Genomic DNA, 22,628 nt, shown 5'->3' with positions numbered 1-22,628 from the left:
TCTCTGGTGGAGAAGATAAATGCAACGTGACAACAAGCCCAAGTGTCTCCCCTCCCAGATTTACATCATACTTCATGTCGATCATGTATAACACAACATATTTAACATCTCATCTGTGATACTAACGTCATATTTAATGTCTGCACCCCTAATGTGCCACATTTAAGTTGTATTCAATGCTCCATACACCTCGAATAGGACATGGTCACACGGAATCGAGCCCTGCACCTCTGCACTGTGAGCCGTAATTGCTAACCAGTCGACCACCGTGACGCCATATATATATATATATCTAAAATTGGTGGTTTGTGCGTCGACCTCACAGTGCAGAGGCCGTGGGTTCCGTTTAATGTTTACCGTTTGTCGTATGTAATATTTGCATCTTTGACGTCTCATGCCTAATGCATCTCTCATGTGACAAATTAACCACTTTACATCGTAATGTATAATTTGCCATGTTTACATATTTGATGTCTGCACAGCTCTAAATTGGAGCATATGCACTACATACATCAATTTAATGTAATTTGTGTCCCCCTAGTCAGAGACGCTGTACTTTTAAGAGAGGTTGCACCTGCTGTGCACACAAACTAAACATGACAAGCTCAAAAGTCCTCTGAAGACTCGTTTATTATTTTTTTCCTCATGTATTAGCCTGCCTTATTTCATTTACCTGATCAAAAATCATTGGGAATTGTAATCACTCGCATTCTCCTCATCCTCATCATCATCATTCTCATCATCACACGTGCGTTTGAGGCTTGTGAAGGATTCATCCTGGGATTTTTATTTATTTCATCACTCCCCGCCGTCTTCTGAGGGAATCAGATAACGACGTCGCTAACGATGATGCCGGCAGCTTGTCTGATGCCTGACAGGAAATAGCTGCGGGCGGCACGGGAACGCTGCACATATCAAAAAAGTCCTACAAAAAAAAAAAAAAAAAAAAATCAGCAAGTGTTGAGACGTGATTGCGGACGCCGGCTCAAGGTGGAAAGTACATAGTGACTTGGAATATAATACACTACACACTTCTGGGCTATTTTTTTAGTTACAACCAAAAAAAAACATATATCCTCATGCATGTAAGAAAAGTCAACCTAAACCTGTCATTTCCACCCCCTCATGCCAGGTAGGCACTCCTGGTGGAATGACCCTAAAATATGCACGAATGGGTGACGAAGTGATGAGCGAATCACAATTTTCGGACTCATATCAGAACTAATCCAAGAAGGCCAAACTACTTTATCGGCGTTCTGGCAGATTTTTTTAAATAAGCCTTAAAAGGCATTGAATCCGTAAGTCAAAACTAAAAACAAATTAACATTCACTAGTCTAAACATGGTATTCTGAATAATATTACTTTTGTGGAATTAGAATTATGTACCGTATTTTCCGCACTATAAGGCGCACCTAAAAGCATTCCATTTTCTCAAAAGCTGACAGTGCACCTTATATATGTATCAATATTCTGATTTCTTGGATGTAGTATTTTAAATGTTCTGTGAAGCGCTTTGTTATAGCTGCAGCGGTTATGAAAGCACAGTATAAATAAAAGCTGAATTGTATTATATTCTCTTTAGCGTAACTCCACCAAGTGGATGCATAACGCAACCGCAACCACTATTGTAGCTTCTATTCTATGCGCCTTATATATGGAAACAGTTTTAAAATAGCCCATTCATAGAATGTGAGCCTTATATTCCGAAGCGCCTTATCATGCGGAAAATACGGTATATTCATCCATTTTAGGAACGGCTGTTTTGGCTCTATATCACCCTCTGCTGTCTACTGAAATTGATGTCAAAGTTCCCTTGGGCTTGCATCGCAAATGTCACGTAACCAAACCCAAAAAACCAGTGAGCTGTGATGTTAGCATTCTGCTTGTGCGTCGATTTTAATCAACAGCAGTGGTCAGTGTTGCACAAAATGTCAACCTCCAATTGATCATGAAAACAGGTTCGATTAATCATACTTCTTATTCCACGAACACAATATTAATCTGAATGCTGTTTTGAGTTAGCTGAGTGAGAAACATGTTGCTGCAATAAACATTTTTGACTTCCGCTAAAAAAAAAAATAATTGATCGAATGATCGAAAGAGTGATAATGTTTTAGTCGGGACTCTTAAGGTCACATGCAATTCATTTACGTGCTGTAGTAATTTTGGACAACATGGGACATTGGCAACATCAATTTAATTTCGAACGGAATTTAAAAAGTCTTAAACAATCTTGAATTTAACTTTCCTTAAGATGTAAGAACCTTGTTTGTCTGACATTCGAATAAAAGCTGCAACTGCTGCAATGCCGCCTTGTAAAAATCCAAAATATATCACTGTTTGCAGCCTTTGTTTATAGCCGGTGCCATTTTGACTTACTGCACATAGCTATTACTTCTGCGCACTTATGCCGTTTAGTTCCGCGAAAGGACGCCTTGAGGACGTCTTCTTCAATCTGAAGCCTCCGCGGCGTCCATCTCGAGACCTGGGCACCTTACTGCTTACGACTAAATGTGGCAGATTTCCTCAGCAACAAAAACCACCTCAGCTTCTACATTTGATCCCATGGTACAGCGAGTAACATTAATACAATAAAAACGAATAATATCAAATATTATGTAACATGGGCGGAACGGTGGTCAACTGGTTAGCACGTCCGCCTCACAGTTCAGAGAAACACGCCGTATTCCGTGACGCGACAGGCATTTGCATGTAGTTAGCGCAATGCCTCCTCTCGCCATTCTTCACCACAACTGCGCAATAGAAATAATCACGTCGGAATAATCCATAAAAGCAGAGGGTCATTTTCGCTCCGATGAAACGATAGAGGATTTAGTGAAGGGATTAAAAAAAACTTTTACACTCTCAGCGAGCCCGACACTTCATTAAAACGGAAAATAATACCGCAATTGTTTGTTTTTTAATTATGATGTCGTTCTCTGAATGCTAATTTGGAAATGGTGAGCGTGTGTGTGTGTGTGTGTCTGCGTGCGGGAGTGTGTGTTTTCATTAAACCCGGGCTGCCATTGTTATGCCGCCTGCTGTTTATCAGGCGGCCGCTATCCCTAACACACCTCATCATTCACTGCCATATTGTGGAGGCAAACAATGAGCCTCTGCCACACACAATGAAGCCTGACGGGAGCCCGTCAACAATTTTATGTTTGTGATCTGGAAGGTGGCTCGGTGTTGAGAAGAAGTCTGACAGGAGTTGCCATGTTATAGTCGGAAGCCCTCGTGTACCGCATTCTCTGCTTTGTACAATTTCTCCTCTCCTGCAAGCTTGGACAGCAACTGTCGAGGATTGTATGTTTGTGATTAAAAGGCGGCTCGGAGTTAAGTAATTATAAATTTGGCAACTGCCGTATTAACCCTTTCATGTAACCTGATAACATGATCAGATGTCCACTGTAGGAACCGCTGTCCCTGAAAGGGTTAATCGCAAGCCCTTGCATACTGCATTCCACACACTGTTCCGTTCCTCCCTCTTTCTTACAAAATAAAAGACAACAGTGGAGAAAGTAGCTGTCAACAATTGTTTGCAATCACGAGGTGTCTTGATGTTTCCCCTACATGACAGCCGCCGCCGTGTTAGCCAGAAGACTTTGTATACTGCATTGTGTGCATCTCCGCTGTGAAATGTCTCTTTCGTTGCAAGTTAAGTCAAACGCGTGTCAACAATTGTATGTTTGTGATTTAAAGACAGCTTGATGTTTAGTAGCCGGCGTCCGTGTCAAAAGACCTCGTGTACTGCAATCCATCTTTGCCGTGCACAATTTCTCCCATTCCTTGTAAGGATAAACGGCAGCTCTCGGCAAAGTAACTGTTCACAAATATATGTTTAAGATCGTCATGCGGCTCCACATTTTACATAAGCGAAAGAGTGTTTTCCAGTTGGGGGGCGTTTACTGGAGTGAGGCATATATGACTGTGAGGCGTTTACTGGCATGTGGTATTCATTAGGGATGAGATGTCCATTGCTGTGATGTGTTCACAGACATGAGGGAGTTAATGACATGAGGCATTAACTAGCGAGGCATGAGCATTAACTAGCGAGAGGCATTTACTACCATGTGGCATTCATTAATGGGAGGCATTCATTCAAGTGGCATGAGGCGTTCACTTGGAATGAGATTTTAATTACCACAAGGCATTATTGGCATTTACAAGTGAAACTTTTACATTTTGGTTAGCAATTTTAGCAAGCATCATAGAAGTTGACGTGTTTTCCTTGCTTTCGCGGGCCATATAAAATGATGTGGGGGGCCAGATCTGGCCCCCGGGCCTTGAGTTTGACACCTGTGACATAAGGCATTTTTGCTGGCATGAGGCGTTCATTGATGGATCATTCACAAGCTCCTCACACGTGGCACTCACGAAAGGAAAGGTGTTCATTCAATAAACATGAGACATGAATGATCATGAGGCATTTAGTGGTATGATGCATTCACTGACACGGCGTGTTTGCTGATGGGAGAATTCGGTAGCAAAATTTATTTCCTGGCATTAACTGGGATGATTTATTTATTTTTATTGGCAGGAATTTTTATTGGCTTTCACTTGTTTTAAGCATTCCCTGGCATGAGGCGTTTACTGACAAGAGATGTTCATTGACAAGTGGAATTTGTTCATTTTTTCATCCGGCATGATGTTTTTTATTGAAATGAGGCATTCACCTTAATATGAGATTCATTGGAGGAGACATTAAGTCGCAGGTGGCATTTACTTAAGAATGCTGGGAATGGGCACATGCTTCATGGAATGAGGTGCTCATTGGAGGAGGCGATCTCTGGTGAGAAACATTCACTCACATTTACTGGCGTGGGCCATCTAGTGAAATGAGGCAATCATTGAAAGGAGCCGTTAAATGATGCGAGGCGTTCACTGATGGGGGGGAGCATTCAGCGCATTTGTGTTTTGTCTTCTTTGTGAGTTTCTTGATGGTCCCTGCGTTCAAAACAAGACCAACTTTACATCTCGAAACATGTCGACATCCGAAAGAGGAGGTGTCAAACCTTTTTGATGTCGTTCACATGCTAGTGTAAGTACAGAGGGGGTGAGAGACCCTTTGGGAGCTTTTTCCCCTCCTAAGAGCTGAAGAATCGGTGAAAAGGTTGCCTGGTGGATGATTGGCGGCTGGTATTTGCCGAGGCAGGGCGAACGCAAAGCGCCGCTGTGTCCAGGGAAAACAAAAATCGGGTGGCGTCGCCTCCTCCTCCTCCCATCTTTGACTCTGCGGCGGTCAGGACAAGCAGCAGAATGGGGAAAAAAATCATATATGTGTCAATATTTACTTATTCATACCCAGGTTTAAACCCCACTGGCTGAAAACCTTCATTTGAAACCTCAATCCTTATTTAAAACCCTAAACCCAGTTTCAAACACTCACTAGAAGGCTTACCCTCACATACATAGATCGACACATATACCTGACTTGAAATCCTACTCTGAAACCCTAACTCTGGTTCGAAACCGTAATTATTGTTTGACACCCTGTAACCTTGACCAGACACCCCACTTAAAAACCGATTTGAAACCCCGAACCTAGTTGCAAACACTCACCAAAAACCATCACACTTGCGAAAACCCTACTTTGAAACCCAAGCCCTGGTTTAAAACCCTAATTTGTTTGTTTGAAACATATCATGAGTGGCACCCTATTTTTATAAAACCCAACCCATGTTTGAAACCATCATTTTAAACCCTTACCTTTAGTTTAAAACACTCACAGAAACCTTGCTTGAAACTCTGCTATGAAACCCTCACCTTGGTTTGAAGCGTGAAATCCTCATTTGAAACGTCAACCCGAATTTAAAACCCTAAATCTCACTGTTGGCCATCATCATCTCTCTTGCGTGTTTCTCAACGTGACACGGCCACGTTGCGTCCGCATCAACGTTGGCGCTCTTTCGTCTCATTTGAACTTTGACCCCCGCCACAATGGGGCGGCATCGGCTGCCACTTCTGAACAAATGAATGAATGAAACTCGTCCGATGGAGGTTAAAAGCTGCACGGTGGTTTTATTGAAGGTGAGGCGCTCGCAGCCGCTCACTTGCGTCGAGCGTTTCTTTTCTTCTTTTCTTTTTTTTTTTTTTCTATCCACCCATTTGACATTTGGGCTGAGATTGCTTTTCATTATTGAACTCCGCTGGATGCATTGTGGGTAAATATGGCAGGTGGAGGTCGCCCGGGGAGACGAGAGAACGTTTGGCGATGTCAAGCCGCAGGGAAATGCCGCTGCCCGTGTCGCATATAAAATAAATAAATAAAAACACACGTTACAAAAATGAATAACAGATTGTGTACAAACGCAGTGAATGGCTAACATGGCAAAAACATCAAAATCAATTGCACCAAAACAAAAAAAAAAGTTTGAGTCCTCACCTTTATTTTAAACCCTATCCCAATCTTGAAACTGCACTTTGAAAATCAACACAGGCTTGAAACCCCGAATTTGAAATAGCAGCCCTGGCTTAAAACCTTACTTTGAAACACTAAACCCTGCTTGAAACCTTCATATGAAAAAGTAACCTTTTATTTGAAACCCAAACCTATAATTATGAAAACCTTCATTTGAAACCCTAGTTTGAACCGTGGCTTGAAACTCTACTATTAAACCATAACCCTTGTTTGAAACCAAAACCATGACTTGAAATAATTTGAAACCCTAACACCGGCTTGAAACCCTCACGTATAACCCATTGCCCTTGATTTAAACGCTAAACCCTAATTTGAAACCCTGTCTCAATCTTGGACCCACAATATAAAATCCTTACCCTTGCTTGAAGCCCAAACAAGATCTGATACCTTAACTTGAAATCCCAGTCCTTGTTTGAAACCTTATTTCCAAACCTTAACTCTGTCTTGAAACCCTCATTGGAAACCCTCACCCTTAAATCCTCAAATTGAAACCACAACCATTGCTTGAAATAAGAAACTATTGTCAGAAATGAGAGTTCAACACCCACTTGACACCCATATTTTAAAACCCAAACTCTCTCTTGAAACCCAAATTTTAAACCCCAAGCCCTATCTCGAAACCCTATCCCTAGCTTGAAACCCTACTTCGGAATCCTAAAACTTGTTTTCAACTCAAAACAGGTCGGAAAACCTCATTCTGAATCCTAACTACAGTGCAGAAATGTAATATTGTATGAGTGCGTCGAATCGTCTGACTATTCAGGACTTTACTCGTGCATGGACCTTTAGGGGGAAGTCAGGAATAGTGAATAAATGCTCATAGCGCAGCGGCTAATTGGAGCATTTGTTCTTACTTTCCATGAACCCCTGCGGCGGACTCAGCTTCCTGATTAACTCTCTCTCGCTTTCTCTCTCTCACACACTTTTTTAATGGAAAGAAATTGGTTTTGCTCACAGCAAAAGCTGACCATGATGTGTTACGATTGCATAAAAAAACGGTTACGACTTGATTGTGTAATCATGACAGGCTAATGAGTTAGCTGCAGGTGGCGCGACGCTGATAAGAGATGCAACCTAACTGTTCCGTTTCTGAAATTTGAGCATCTAGCTAATGAATGGGATGTTATGACGGCAAAAAAAGAAGAATATCAAAAACAGAAGTAAAGTGTAATACCACTCATAGATGTTGAGAGGTATAAACGTGTCTGGTGATAAAACTGGGATGGCACTTAGCAGCACTGACACTGGTATCACAGGATTCAGGCCTACAGTAATATTTGTGTCCAATGAGAGAGGTGTCGAGTGATACAGGTTTGTTTCGATAACGGTCCGGTGATACTAACATTCAAATATACAGATTTCCTTTGACATAGGTTTGCCTGTCCAATATGATAGGTGTGTCTTTCCGATGACACAAATGCCCCGTGTCATGTTTCCAATGACAAATTACAAGTTACACAGGTGTCGAAGCTACAGGTGTCAAATAATAGAGGCATCAAGTGATACAGATATCTACGGGTAATGATCCCTCATGCGTCTCCAGTTGGTCCGAAATGCTCCCTGTACATTTTTTAGTTCATTTTAAGATTTTTTTAAAGTTTTTTTGGTCTTTTAATTTTGAAATGGTCCCTGCCCACGACACCGGATGCAATCGGAGCTTGTTTGAGTAGAAGCACCTCTATCGCCAAACTGTGACAGGGTTTTTATTTTCTGGACCTGGTTTTGCCTGGGCGGCCCGGTGGTCCCGTGGTTAGCGCGTCGACCTCACAGTGCAGAGGTACCGAGTTCGATTTCAGCTCCGGCCTTCCTGTGTTGACTTTGCATGTTCTCCCCGTGCCTGAGTGGGTTTTCTCCGGGTACTCCGGTTTCCTCCCACATTCCAAAAGCACGCATGGCAGGTTGATTGGGCACTCAAAATTGTCCCTAGGTGTGAATGTGAGCACAAACAGTTGCTCGTCTGTGTGCCCTGCGATTGGCTGGCAACCGGTTCAGGGTGTCCCCCGCCTACTGCCCGAAGACAGCTGGCATGGGCTCCAGCACCCCCCGTGACACTTGTGAGGATAAAGCGGATCAGAAAATGGATGGATGGTCTTTCATGTATTGTTTTAACTCTTTGTTTTTATAGGTCTGATTTTTAATTTATATACAGCACTTCGTAGGCAGCTGTGGTTGTTTTTAAAGTGTAAATAAAGTTGAGTTGAGCTGAGATTTACACTCTACCAGGAAGTGAATTTAAAAGTAAAATTGTGACATTTGCAAGATGAGTAAAACACTTTAGGATACAGGTGACATATCTTCTCTCCACTTTGAGCCTTCAGCAAGGCTAATGAGCGTCAACATCCTTCTATATGTAAAGCATCCCGCCACCCGCCCGTGGCGTCCCGCCGTGCCCGCAATGTGATGTGCAAAGGCGGATGGAGAGTACACCGAGCTCCTCATTCGCTCATTAATGTCCGCTAATATGGTGACAAAGCTCGCTGGAGCTTTGGTGGCCGCTCTTAATCCTCGCCTTCTATGTCAAATGTGACAATGTTGACTTAAATCAACCTCCACGCCACCCCAGCTAGCACATCAAAGTGAGCCAACCATTAAAAAGACACGTTGTAACCAAGTTTTGTTTTTATGGAGCTTTTAGTTGTTTTGATGTGAGCCTGTTACTGTAACTGTAACTGTGAATGACGCAACATTTCATCATGGGAATGTGACAGTCCTGTGATCGGGTTGTCATTGGATGCAAAACTTGCTTCAATGTCATCGAATCTCATTTTTATTACATCCAGATGATACAGTCGCCCAATGATACAGGTGTCAATCAGTGCAGGTTTCTTCTGACTCAAGTGTACTTCTGCAATATTACGGATGTATAATTATAGAAGTGTCAGGAGATACATCAGGCAGGTGTACTGTAATACATGTTCAATGACACGTGTCCTGTCATAAAGGTGTCCAATGATGCAAGTCTCCAGTGACACAGGTGTCTAATGATTTATATGCACAGTGAAACAAGAATGCAGTTATATTTAGTGATGGGAAAATGAAGCCTCATGAAGCAATGAGGCTTTACATCCAATTGGTTCGTTCCTGGGCCGAAGCATCATGAGGCTTTATTTGTGCTACTGCGCCATCATGTGGAAAATAAATGTCATGACAGACAGTGATTAAAATGATACCATGGATTTGATGTAGAGGTAAGATCGGGCCAAAAAAATCCAGCCCGACCCGGCCTGCTGGTATTTAAGCCCAACCCGGCCCGAGCCCGACCAATTATCTTGATTTGCAGGCCCGAGCCCGAAGCAAACCCGACATTTCCTATTTCATTTGTGATGACTCGGCAGGAGGAGGGGTGATTTGTGGTAACAAATTAAAGCCTTTCTTTTGTCACGGGGTAAATTTAAGGCTGTCCATCATTTTGATGGGTTGAAAATTGGGCCATTCACCACAGCAGCAGTACGTCCTTAAAAATCGAGTGCGGCACTTGAAGATAAGCAGCGAGACAAAGAACAATGACGGCTGGATCATAGAGACATGAAGGAGTTCTTTGAATTGTCATTGCGAGTGTTTCGTACAGTACATGTTGTGATGAGGCCACTTCTGTTTTTTTGGCGAACCCCGGTCTTCTCGTGGCCAAAACTATTCACGGCCTCGTAACGAACAAAAAAAAAGTCAGCCAGACTCAACCCGCGGGCTCGGGCGGCCCGATCTTATCTCGAGTCACTGTCACCTGTCAGCTCATTGTCGTCCCGGTGCGCCGTTTTATTTCGAATCACCCGCGAAACTATTTGTTGGCGGTGATGTCGGAATCCCGTCTCACGAAGCTTCGGGCGGAGCAACGCGCGTTCCGAGGCATCGGGCGTGGCCACAAGCGAAATCGACACATGCCTCGAAGCGCGCTTCGCAGATTTTCTTCCGGTTTACTCGGCACACGCATCGGAGCCTCGGCACGGTCGGGCACATCACTAGTTATATTGGTGTCCAGTTCAGCTTTTCAGTCATACCAGTGTCCAGTGACATAAAATTTCTTTAATACCGGTGCACCTGTCTAATGATATACGGGTGTCCAATGATTCCAATTTCTCAGGATACACGATAGGTTTCCATTGGGTCAGGTGTCCAATGGTACAGGTTCACAATGATATACAGTATTTGTCCAATGATGTCGTTTTCCAGAGATACAAGTGAAGTTGGTGGCGGCGCAGTGATCCAGTGGTTAGCGCGTCGGTCCAGTGGTTATCACGTCGACCTCACAGTGCAGAATACTGGGTTTGATTCCAGCACCAACCTTCCTTTGTGGAGTTTGCATGTTCTCCCCGGCCCTGCGTGGGTTTTCTCTGGGTACTCCGGTTTCCTCCCACATTCCAAAAACATGCATGGCAGCCTGATTGAACACGCTAAATTGTCCCTAGGTGTGAGTGTGACTGTAAATGGATGTTTGTTTCTGTGTGCCCTGCAATTGGCTGGCAACCGTTTCAGGGTGTCCCCCGCCTACTGCCCAAAGACAGCTGGGATAGGCTCCAACACTCTTTGCAACCGTTGTGAGGATAAGCAGTTCAGAAAATGGATGGACAAGTGAAATTGGTGTCTAACACTTGACTGTTGGATATTTTTTTTTTAATCATAAAAGCATGATTCGCCATGCAGTGTTGATTACTTTTGTTGTGCTACGTGATATCTGACTGACACAATCAGAGCGTGTTCGCTCTTCACATTTCACAAAGAAGATGAACGTCCTGGAGGTGAAATCCTTGCGCGCAACGTCGTCCTCATTTGTAACATTCTTGGCTTCAAAGTGGAGACGCCGTTAAAGCTCAATTTTCTCCTCAGGGGTCGGCAACGAGAAGCTGAAAAACACAGCAGGCAGTTTGTGGAGAAAAAAACTTTCTTCTTCAGATGCAAATGATTACACGCGTCTTCTTCACTTTTTAACAAGTACCAAACACAAAGCACTTGTTCTAGTTTGGAGTTCCCCAGGGCTCCTGACTCGGGCCACCTGTGTTCAATGTACAGCTGACAAAATCATCATTTTATTTTATTTTTTTATTGATGATTTTTTTTTTTTTTTAAATTTCATTTGATTATTGTTTGACGTTAACCCTTTCATGCACCCTGTAACCTGACAGCATGGTAAGCTGTCCACTTTAGTAACTGCTGTCCCTGAAAGGGTTAAATACATCAAATTGGTTGCGCCTTGGTTCTCCTATTTTCTATCTAAAAAAAAAAAATTCACAATTTTGCTTACCCCTTAGAATGCCGTCATTCTTAAGAGTCACTTTAAGGCACCTCAGAAAGTTACATAAAATATTAGCACTGACATCAGTGTCACTGATGGGCATGAAGTTGGGTGTAGATGATGCATGAAAAAGTCCAAAGGACTCATGCAGGAAATTGAATTGGAAGTTATCTGTTTTGGTTTGAAGCTGCCAATTTTGCAAATGGGAAAATCTACCAAAAACGTGTCTCAAAGATGAACTGGGAGGAGGCCATTTTTTAAAAATAAAACTGCCATTTTGAGCAAATCCGGAGATCAAACTTTGACACACTCTGATTCGGGAATTTTGAAATGAAGCCCAATTTTAAGCAAGTAACCTCGACAGATCGTCCAAAATACAGTTAAGATTTTTTGCCTCAGCCATCTAATATGAGTGGAGCATGGTGTCAACCTTTCAGAACATTTTGAAGATTTTCAGAATGTCCCACTGCAGCAGCTTCTCCAGATCAACACGACTACTGCATGAAAACTATCAAGAACTCATGCACGAAATTGAACAGGAAGTTGTCATTTAGATTGGAAGCAGTCATTTGGGGGGGTCAAACCCAAAAGTGCCACAAGGGGATTCGTCCAAATGAGTTCCAACAGGAAGTAGATGTATTAATCTCAGTTAGGCTAAATTTTGAAATTTTTTTTTTTTTGTCTACACCATCTAAAGGATTGATCATGATGTGAAAGTTAGACCAATACTCCAAGGATTGGCAATGAAAATGTAGGCGTAAGGGCCCATTTGTTATTAGATGCAGCATTAATTGTTGTGATTATTATTATTATTATTATTATTATATCTGAATCACATCAGAAAGTTCAGGGGAGTTTCTTTGCTCTTTGCTCATGTTTTGAATCTCTTTGAATACCGACTGTGTGAATGCAGTAGCAGTGAAAGGCCTCGTCACTCGAGTGTGTGTGCATGGGTACGTACGCGTGTGTGTATGTATGAATAATTAGAAGATGAAGTGGCTCCTCTTTTCACGGCAAACACAAGCCGACTGAATTCCCTTCAATGAGTCATTATTAAAGTTCAGTGCGAGGTTGGCGCGGACACAAAAGCCGCCGCTGATGTTCAGCTGCATTCAAATGAAAGATTTCAAGAACACGTTGCAGACTCACCAGCAATTTGTGTCAATAACATCTTTTTTTTCCCTCCACCTGCGAGCCAAAGTGCACTTTAAGCTGTCGACCCTGAACCACCATGAAAGGTAAAAAGTTCCACGGCGACACTTTAGCAGCTACAGGACACAAGCTACCCCTGCCCTGTCATTGATGAGCACAGTATGTTCCATTTGTAATGATTTTGGTTTACACTGGCATACGTGTCCAGAGATACAGTTATGCAGTTACACAGGTATCAAGGGATACATGCGTTTTGACAATGCAGGTGCCCGATAAAACTGTTGTGCAGTCATACAAAATTGTTCCGGTGGTCTGAGAATACCGGTGATTATGAAACAGGTGTGTAATCATTCAGTTATCTGATAGGATTTACTTCCATGTGTCCAATATTGCTCGTATCCTGGGATACAGGTGTCATGGTTGAAGGAATATAGTGTATAATAAAAGCAATATCTGGTAGAATGGTCAAAGGTGAACTCGCACGTGAGAGTTAAGGTCACTATAGAAAAATACGTTTACGTTCAGCGCTGTTTTATAAGGGAATATTCCCGTATTGTTTGGATTGCTGTTCAAGAATGGCAGCAGTTACATATATGAATACAGTACGATCGAAATCTTAATTTATATTGCGCTTCCAGAACAGCCGCAGCTCTAACACAGCGCAATACTTTTAACCCACGGGTGTCAAACACAAGGCCCGGGGGCCAGATCCGGCCCGCCAGGTCATTTTGTGTGGCCTGCAAAAGCAAATCATGTGTGTCAACTTGCTAAAATCTGTACGGAAATGTCAAATTGTCACGTGTAATAAATAACGATTTTGCAATAATTTTGTTACCCAGTTTACACTCACTTGAACAATAATTGAAAAAAACAGTTGTAATTAACGTGACTGATTTCAAAACTAGTCATCTATCAATTTGTTGTGTACGTAATAATTTTGTGGTTTCACTGTCATAGCGGCCCTCCGAGGGAAGATGTAATTCCAAATTGGCCAGCCACTAAAATGAGTGGAACACCCCTGATTTAACCTAAACGCATCACATAAATTGTTGACCGTGTATAAGAGTAACCCTAATAACAAAAAATGTCCTATCTGCGTACGTCTCATTGGATCATTTGGTTATCCACGACATCTAGTGGTCATCCAAGTCGACTGATTCCATCCTGCTTGACAATGCAAAGAAGGCGGATGTAAAAAAGGTAGCGGGTTTTGGGGGCGAGTGATAATGAAAAATAGGAGCCAAAAGTGTTTTATGTTTCCTGTAAATGTAATGAGTTGGTCCCCCCCCCACACCCCAAGCAAAAATGACTGCTGTTGAAGCTACAAAACCTGAAATTTTCAATTGCACTAAATAGATATTTTCAGGCTGACACTGATAACAATGCTCCACATCAGTACTTTGTTTGAAGGGAAATAAGTATGTTCTGCCTGAATGACTGAACACTGAGGGGTTGTTGACCACCGCTGCCTGTTCCTGACGCTGTTAGCGCCGCGTTAATTAGCAGGCGGGCTTCTAATGGCAGTACGGACTGCACTCAAGTTGAGCTGAGACCTGCTGCAAGGCTGTCCATTGCGTCCCGCAGAGTACTGGGAAAATTAGGCGTACTTCATTTCGTAAACAAAGCACTGCCCGCGCTATCTGCCTAGCATAGCCGCTGACGTCTGCAGGCCAACATGAATCGGGCTATCGCTCCGTGATCAGACTCTCTGTGACAGGCCGCTGTGTGACAGGTCTTAATTTTGTGAATGAACTCTTCATGAGGAGTTCTTCGATTCAATTCTGAAGAAAAAAAATCTAAAATTTTACTATGAGTTAATCAAAGGGCTATTTTTAACCAGTATTTTTATTTTAGAACCCTGATGACAAACCCTAAAACCTTAAATCAAACGAATCACACTTAGTCTTCAGTCCGCATTCATAGATCCAAACTGGTTTTCTACCGCTTCCCGCATGCAGCTAGAGACTCTGTGATGGCGCCGAGAGGCTGAAGAGCCCTCCAGCGTGAAAAAAAGACAAACTTCCTCCTGATCTGATTGTACTCTTGTCTGCCGAAAAGGGTACGCTCAAAAAAAAAGAAAAACAAAAAAAAAACCTTCAGAACTCATAGACGCCGTAATCTTGCTCACTGCACAAAAAAAACCTCCAAGCACATTTTCAGTTTCTCTTTCCATTTTTTTTTTTCTGACCAGCCTTGGCCCTATTTCCACCAGCGCCGCTCTCCTTTTCAGACCAGGACAAAAGGACCAGTCGCTGAGCACTTAGCTTGAAAGATTCTCAACTTGGCATCTGGTGTCTGATTAAGATCAATGAACTAAAATATGATCAAGCAGCCAATGTCATCGGTTGCTACGCAGAGTTCATGGGTTTCTATTAGCGTTAGCCACGAGGAAATACTTCACATTGGAAAACTGCCTTTGCAATTTGAAACCTGAACCCTGTACTTAAATTTGAAACCTTAATTACAATTTAGTACAATTTGAAAACACTCATCTTAAAACCCTACTTTGAAAGGCCGGAAGCCCTCATTTGAAACCAAAACCTTTGTTTGAACCCTTTACTTCAAACTCTAACCCAACCTTTGTTTGAAACCCTACCCCAAACTTGAAACCACAGTTTGATACTATAAACCTACTTTGAAACCCTAACAGTTGTTTTAAACTATACTTTAAGGCCTTAACGCTTGCTTGTACTGTCATTCGAATGCCTAACTTGAATTTACAACGCTGCTTTGAAACCCTGCCCCAAGAATTGAAATCCACATCTGAAATCCTAATCCCGGCCTGAATTTGAAACCTGAATTCATGTTTCAAATTGCAATTTGACAAATTAATTGATGTGTAAAAATGTTTTATCCCCCACAAAATAATAATAATAATTAACTTGAGTCCCAAAAGTAGATCATACTAAGGCCGCCATTACAAATGACGTTGTTACGTGATTTTGAATAACCCAAATAATATAATAAATAAAGAACGCTAAATATATGTTTAGAATCTTGTAAATGATGTTTTGCTATGAACTCGGTGTACTTTTTTTTTTTTTTTTAAACCAACTTTGCAACACAGCCCTTCCAGTTCAAATGTGCATTCGAGTGCGCAGTTACTATTAGTCGGAAGTCGAAAAAGTCCAACTTCCCACCTTCCTCGAATGCAGCATAAATACAAATTGACAACGAGGAACACCTGGACAACACGTGAGTGGCTGTGAGACCTGACGAGAACAGGTGGACACAAAACCTTAACGAGACAGACATGGAACAAATCACAAGAAAACAAGACATCACATGAAACACGTTTGTGTCGTCGGAATGAAACAAAAGGCCAAATACCGGTATGGTGACTTGTAACTTCATCTTTTCGCACAAAAGAATCAGAAGATGAACAAGTAGACAAGGTGGAGGCGCGCGTTTGTATCTCAAGGCTTTTTTTTGTAATTCAGGTTGAATTACTTGGAGTGCTTTGTTGTTCTTCTCTCGTGTGTGTGCGTGTGCGTGTGTGGTCATGTTCAATGTTCAAAGCAGAGTGGACATTTCTTCTTCGTCATCCGGCAGAATTTTAATTAGCCCCCGCATGCTTGGAGATGCGCAATTTAATGAACAAAACGTCTGTGGCGTGTGTCAGCGTCGTCATTTGGCCGTATCGCCAGCTGCGATCGCGCGGCAGAAAAGGAAAGTTAATTAAAAAGATATGACAAAAGGCTGCCGGGGCTCCAGCCGCCTTTTCAATTACGCCTTCATTGTGCCTTTAAAGCTCTCAATCAGCAAACATCCTTCTTCTTCTTCTTCTCAGATTTAACGCCCCCCACCCCCTTCCGGTGGAAGACATTGTACAAGCCACCTTATAAAAGAAATGGACAGGTGAGCTGCAATGGAGGATTCTGTGTGACGCAAATGCAAAAAATGCAATTTCAATCTGCAAGTGGTGCCTTGACACAGGGGTTGAAATTTGAATTTGGAAGCCTGATTTTCAATCCCAGTTTAAAACCCTAACCTTTGTTTCGAACTATAAACGAGGTTGAAACCCCGATTCTTTTTTTTTTCTTTTTTTTTTTAACCTTAACCCTTCTTTGAAATTGTAACCCTCTCTTGAAACCCTAATTTGAGATCCTAACTTTTTTTTTTTTTTTAACTGAAAGGACCACGGTAAAAAGCTGGACGTGATGTTGAAGTTTCTACGTAAAAACCAATTCAACAGATTTGTGCAGTTTTGAAATGAGTGCAACCAATTAAGCGCAGAGAGTTAAATAGGATTAACTAGACATGGGATTTGAGTGAATTATGAACTCAATTAGAGCGCAGGCCTCCGTTCAGATAGTGGTGAGCTATGATATTAAAATTGTGGAAAAAGAGTAATATAAACCGCCAAAAGGAGGTCACGTTTCATCCCGATACGTCATTTCTCCAGGATCTACAAGAGGATAAGCAGGAGATTTCCTGGGAGATGTTAAACGGGATTGTTCATGTTAACTTTTAAATCTGGATCAAATCTGGATTTAACCTGTTTTACCAGTTCGGTTATAGACCCTATTTTTGAAGTTGTGCCTATTGAAAACAAAAGGGATTTTTCAAACGTAATTTGGGGTTATGTTTGATGATGAGCTGACCTTGTACACATTACTGAATGAGACATTTTTGGTGATTGTACGACAGACTTGCCTACCAAATTTCATGTTGCTGAAACTGTAATTGGGGACATTTTCAAATTTATGAAAAAGAAAAAATATCTTTAAAATATGCACGTTAAATGTGAATAGCCAACTTCAAGTGTCTTTTCACGCACGGCTTCTTGAGGCTTTTTTGTGGGTCTACTCATGATGAGCATGCCTACCAAATTTCATGTTACTAAATTTGAGAACATTTTTGAATTAGTGTGATTGGCAAAAATTACAATGAAATGGCACCTATGTAACAATGTAATTATAATTAGCTGACTAATTGTGTCTTTTCGGGTGTTATTTATTAAGACTATTTTGTGGGTCTTGTGATAGACATTCCTACCAAATTTCATGTTGCTCAGTCATACTGACTACAAGGGTTGAGATTTTAAAATCTCATGAATGGCTAATATGTACCTAAAATGGATCTTTATGATCAAAATGGTCGAATGTATCTTTTTAGGGATGGCTTCCTAAGATTTTCTTGCAGGTCTACTCATGATAGACATACCCACCATCATTCAGGTTGTTAAGTTAAACTGGCTTTGAAAGATGAATTTTCAAATTCGTGTGAATGACCAAAATGTTCCTAAAATGATGTCCTTGGGCCAAAAATGGCTGGCTGACTGTCATTTTGGGCATGGCTTTTTTTCTGTGGATCAACTTGTGATACACACTGCCCAAATGTCATGTTGCTAAGTGAAGCAGTCTTTGCTGGCTGAATTTTCACCCCCCCCCCCAAAAAAAAAATTAAATTGCCTAAGAGTGTCATTATGAAATGATCCAGGCAATATTAGAACTACTTGAATGTTTTGCGCTTTCGCCGTCAGACATCTGTGGGAAAAAAAGATGTTTTCAAAAGCTTCTTTTCCTCATCCAGATGTTGTCTTTGAAGCAATAAATGACAGGACGCCGACAGTCAAGAATAATCTGAAGAGGAAGAGGAGGAAGTGAAGAGTAAAAACAGATTTGGAGCCTCCGCCTCCTCCGCAGAGCGTCAGTTGATATATTTTTTTTTTTCCATGTGCAGGCAGAGCGGAGACAAGAAGTTCATTTCAGGGCCGACTAATTCCTCCATTACAGGTGCGGGGTGACGCGGCTGGCAACATAGATAGGAAGGGCGGAGTGGCTGAGGAGGGAGGAGGCAAGGCAAGGGAAGGAAGGATGAAAAAAAAGGAAGCGAAGGAAGGATGCCCGAATAGTTGCAACTTTTGCGTCACCCACCCAAAAAAAAAAGAAAAATACCCAGTGGACCTTTCGACCGCTTCTGTCCAGTCAATGTCAGTAGAGGGCATTCTAAACGCGAAAAGATGAAAAAACAAACCGGACGATTGTCTCTGGGCCCTAATTTGAAACCCTACCCTGTCTTGAAACCATACCCTAAAATCCTAACCCGGTTTGGAAATCAGGTTTGAAGCCCTCATTTCAAACCCTCAACCAAACATTGTAATTTAAAACCTAACCTAGCTTGAATTTAAACTCCTAACTCTAGTTTCACGTCTTAATCCAAATTTGAAATCTTAATTGTGTCTTGGAAATATACTTGAAGCTGCTAACCCAGGGTTTTTAACGCTAATTTAACGTCGTCCTCATTTGTAACATTCTCCGCTTCAAAGTGGAGACGCCGTTAAACCGCAATTTTCTCCTTGGGGGTCGACAACGAGAAGCTGAAAAACACAACAGGCAGTTTGTGGAGAAAAACTTTCTTCTTCTGTCAGATGCAAATGATTACACGCGTCTGCTTCACTTTTTAACAAGTACAAATCACAAAGCACTTGTTCTAGTTTGGAGTTCCCCAGGGCTCTTGACTCGGGCCACCTGTGTTCAATGTACAGCTGGCAAAATCATCACTTTCTTTTTTTTATTGCATTCGATTATTGTTTGATGTTAATCCTTTCATGCACCCTGTAACCTGATAACATGATAAACTGTCCACAGTAGTAATCGTTGTACCTGAAAGTGTTAAAACTCTAAAGGTTATTGGAAACCTTACTTTTGGTTTAAAACTCGACATTAAACCACCAAGCCCTGTGGAATCCCCAATTTAAATACCCAAATCTTAACCATTATTTGGAAAGCTGATTTGAGGCCTTACTTTAAACCCCTAAGCCAGGTTTAAACCCCTAATTGAGAATGAGTTGGCCTAGTTTGAAACCCTATTCCTTAAATCTAACCTTACAGTATCTTACCAGTGAGCTTTAGATCGTTCTTAGCGATCCGCACACATGAATACATTTAATAACCAGCGTCTTTGGCGCGTATGATGTATTTGCTCTCAATGTTTTATCACGCTAATAGATAAATATTGATTATGAGCTGCTCCAGATGATATCTTTGTATACGTAGCATCGATGGTTTCTATAATTGCAACCCAAACGTGGTGCTATTTAAAGTTGGACTTGATTCCCTAACGATAAATAAATAGTTTTTCTATATCTCCATCTGGATGAAGTCTCAACGGAATACTGCAATTGGAGTCAATAGCAAATTCCAGGCTTTGAACTTCCTGTGAAGGGGAAAAAAAAAGTGCATTCTTCTGCTTGTGCGCACAGAACCTTGTCGCACTTTTAAGCAACTTTGCCTCAGCGGAGCATCTGGCTAATGGCATAAGCGCTGCCGCACTAAGTTAGCGGTGGTCGGAGCACGATCGTAGGCGGCGTGCTAATCGATGGCGAGTGCCGGTGATTTATTATGTTTGCTGAAGTCAGCGGCGAGGCGAGGGGGATTCTCGCCGCCCAGGATTCCCTTGCTGGTGGGTCGACACACGGCGCCCTCACTTGCCTCCTAATTGCATCCGAGAAGTTTTTAAGAACCCCCCATACCCCTCCCTCTCCGACCCCCCGGCAATAACCTGCATTGCTAATGGAGACAAATGCTGCATTGCTTCCTGGGAGGCTTCACTAATTGGGTGACAGAATGAGGAAGAAAGGCATTGTGGGATGCCACAAGTGGCACTCAGGTGTTTTTGTCCTTTTGTTGTCTTGAAGATATGAAGAAACAGGAAGTTAGCTTTAGTACTGCAAACAGATGCTATGTGGAGCAGGAGGGAATATGTGCAGCGGCGAGAATAGTCAGCAGCGTGTGCAGCCGTGAATAATCTAACCCTATAAATGCAGTCAAGAATTACATTAATACCAGAAATACAAATTTTGCGTCAACGGATACTTTATACACAAGAGTGAGTGTGGACTCCAGCAATAATAGACAGCAGTGTTCTACGTGATGTAGAAATTAATATTCACTAGCTAAGCAGTTAGCAATCAAATAAATAGCCATGCTAACTGAGTAAAGAGCATATACGCATCAAAGCAAAACGAACAGCAGCAAGAATAATCAGCAGCGTTCTATTTTGCAATCAATAGCCCAACCCCATAAATGCCATTGACGATGAACTAAACACTAGTACAGGTACAGTACTACTAACTTTGAGTATATGGATACTTGATATACAGAAGTGAGTGTGCACCACAACAATAATCATCAGCAACATTCTATGCAGACATGAATATTTTATATATAAGGACATAACATATAAACCACAACTATACTAACCGAATAAAGAGGCAATAAATGCACGGAACAGCAGTGAGAATAATCAACAGTGCTGTGTGTCCGAATGGACTCTATGCATTGTAATTGGGATATTCAAGAGCTCGGCGCTTCTGCTTTTCAAGGTGGAAATCTCCGAAGTTGAGACTTAAAGACTTAAGAATAGTTCTTCCAGCCAATTGTGTGGGATCGCCTGCCATTACGTTCAGCTATTTATTTGAAAACGTTTACCGGTGAGCTGGGACTACAAAGAAAATATTACATTTATACATTCAGCAAGGCAATTTAACAATTGCAACAAAGGAGTGGACAAAGGTTTATGGTTTCCAGGTAATTTTGGGCAGCTGAGTCAGAAATTGAGTACCAACCATACTGCTGAGATTGTCTATTTTTCAGATTTTTGACTTGATTTTCACAGGAATAGTAGAAGACTGCGATAACGATTGCCGTCTTTTACTATATCGCAACAAAAATGAAAGAATACTGTCTGCACATGCTTGAAAAGACAGACTTGTTCCATATCATATAATGACGGCGTAATTAGTGTTTTCTTAGCGTACTTAATTCAATTCAAGTCAATGTGATGTTGACAAAAATAATGTTACGGCAATAAAAATCGACGTAAGGCAAGCCGAAATGTCTATAAGACAAATCAACTAACCTCACAACACCATGCAGGGCGACTTCAAAATAAAAGTACACAAGGCTATCGCATTACAATACTAGTGTATTATTGGTCAAGTTTTTATTTTGAAGTTTGCTTTTGCGTTAGCAGCGTGTTACGTTTCGTGTTTTACAGTTTACTTGACGTGTCTTCACGACGGCGCACACACCAAGTAAACTGTTACCAGAGGAGGAAAAAAATCGTCTAATCGTTTTTAAAAATTTAGGTACCTGAATTGCTGAAGGAGTCGTGTGATTATATCACAAAGCGGAAAGGAGAAACATAAAAAGAGAGTGTACTGTAGGCTCATGTGAAGTCCCGGTATGCCGTAAAAAGTCCCGGTACGCTTGCAGCTAAAGGGTAAAATTGAGAAGCGATGGTACTCTGCGTACTGCCCCCACATAAAGCATTTGGATATAATATAATATTGAATGACATGTATGCATGAAAAACTACAATACAAATCCAGTTAGCAAGCTATCGAAGGAGATTTGATGAGAACAAAGCAACAAGAATAGTCAGCGCCGCCGTTGTATGTGATGAGTGCTCTCTACACAACACTTCTGTTGTCCTCTGCGAGTTCCGTGTTGATGATAACGCTCCATTAAAAAAAAAACAGCGTTTTGATCTCCTTTCATCTTGTGTCTTTCCTCAAGTGTTTTCCCACCAAGAAATAATTGGAGCGCCCCCACTTGCAAGCCCTCACTCCCATACTTATTCCCATTGTCGGTACCATCCCGTGGGAAGAAGCTCATTTCAATTCCCGCTCAGAAAAGCACTCTTAAAAAAAAAAAAAATTCGCCTTGACCCTCGCCACCAGCAGATGACCAGAGAAGGCTGCAAACATCTTCCCACAACTCCCACCCCCCACCAGAGTGCATTGTGGGAAAGGTCCCCGATGGTTCCTCATGGATGGCTTTTTTGTTCTCGGCTGCGGAAAACGTCCTCCCACTAGAGCT

At 41.9% G+C, this 22,628-nt stretch overlaps 1 long non-coding RNA gene across 1 annotated transcript in view; it reads left to right on the top strand.

Moving 5' to 3' along the window:
- Window positions 1-22,628, top strand: part of LOC109516474 (uncharacterized) — a 30,846-nt gene that overhangs the window by 5,681 nt on the left and 2,537 nt on the right. The window contains exon 2 of the long non-coding RNA XR_002168346.1: window positions 16,592-16,659. This is a non-coding gene — a long non-coding RNA (uncharacterized LOC109516474). The remainder of the gene's footprint in view (window positions 1-16,591; window positions 16,660-22,628) is intronic.

The sequence above is a fragment of the Hippocampus comes genome, unplaced genomic scaffold (assembly GCF_001891065.2).
Source record: "Hippocampus comes isolate QL1 unplaced genomic scaffold, H_comes_QL1_v1.1 scaffold83, whole genome shotgun sequence".
Taxonomy (NCBI): domain Eukaryota; kingdom Metazoa; phylum Chordata; class Actinopteri; order Syngnathiformes; family Syngnathidae; genus Hippocampus; species Hippocampus comes.
Note: the sequence above shows the minus strand (reverse complement) of the source record. Positions and strands in the feature narration are given on the sequence as shown.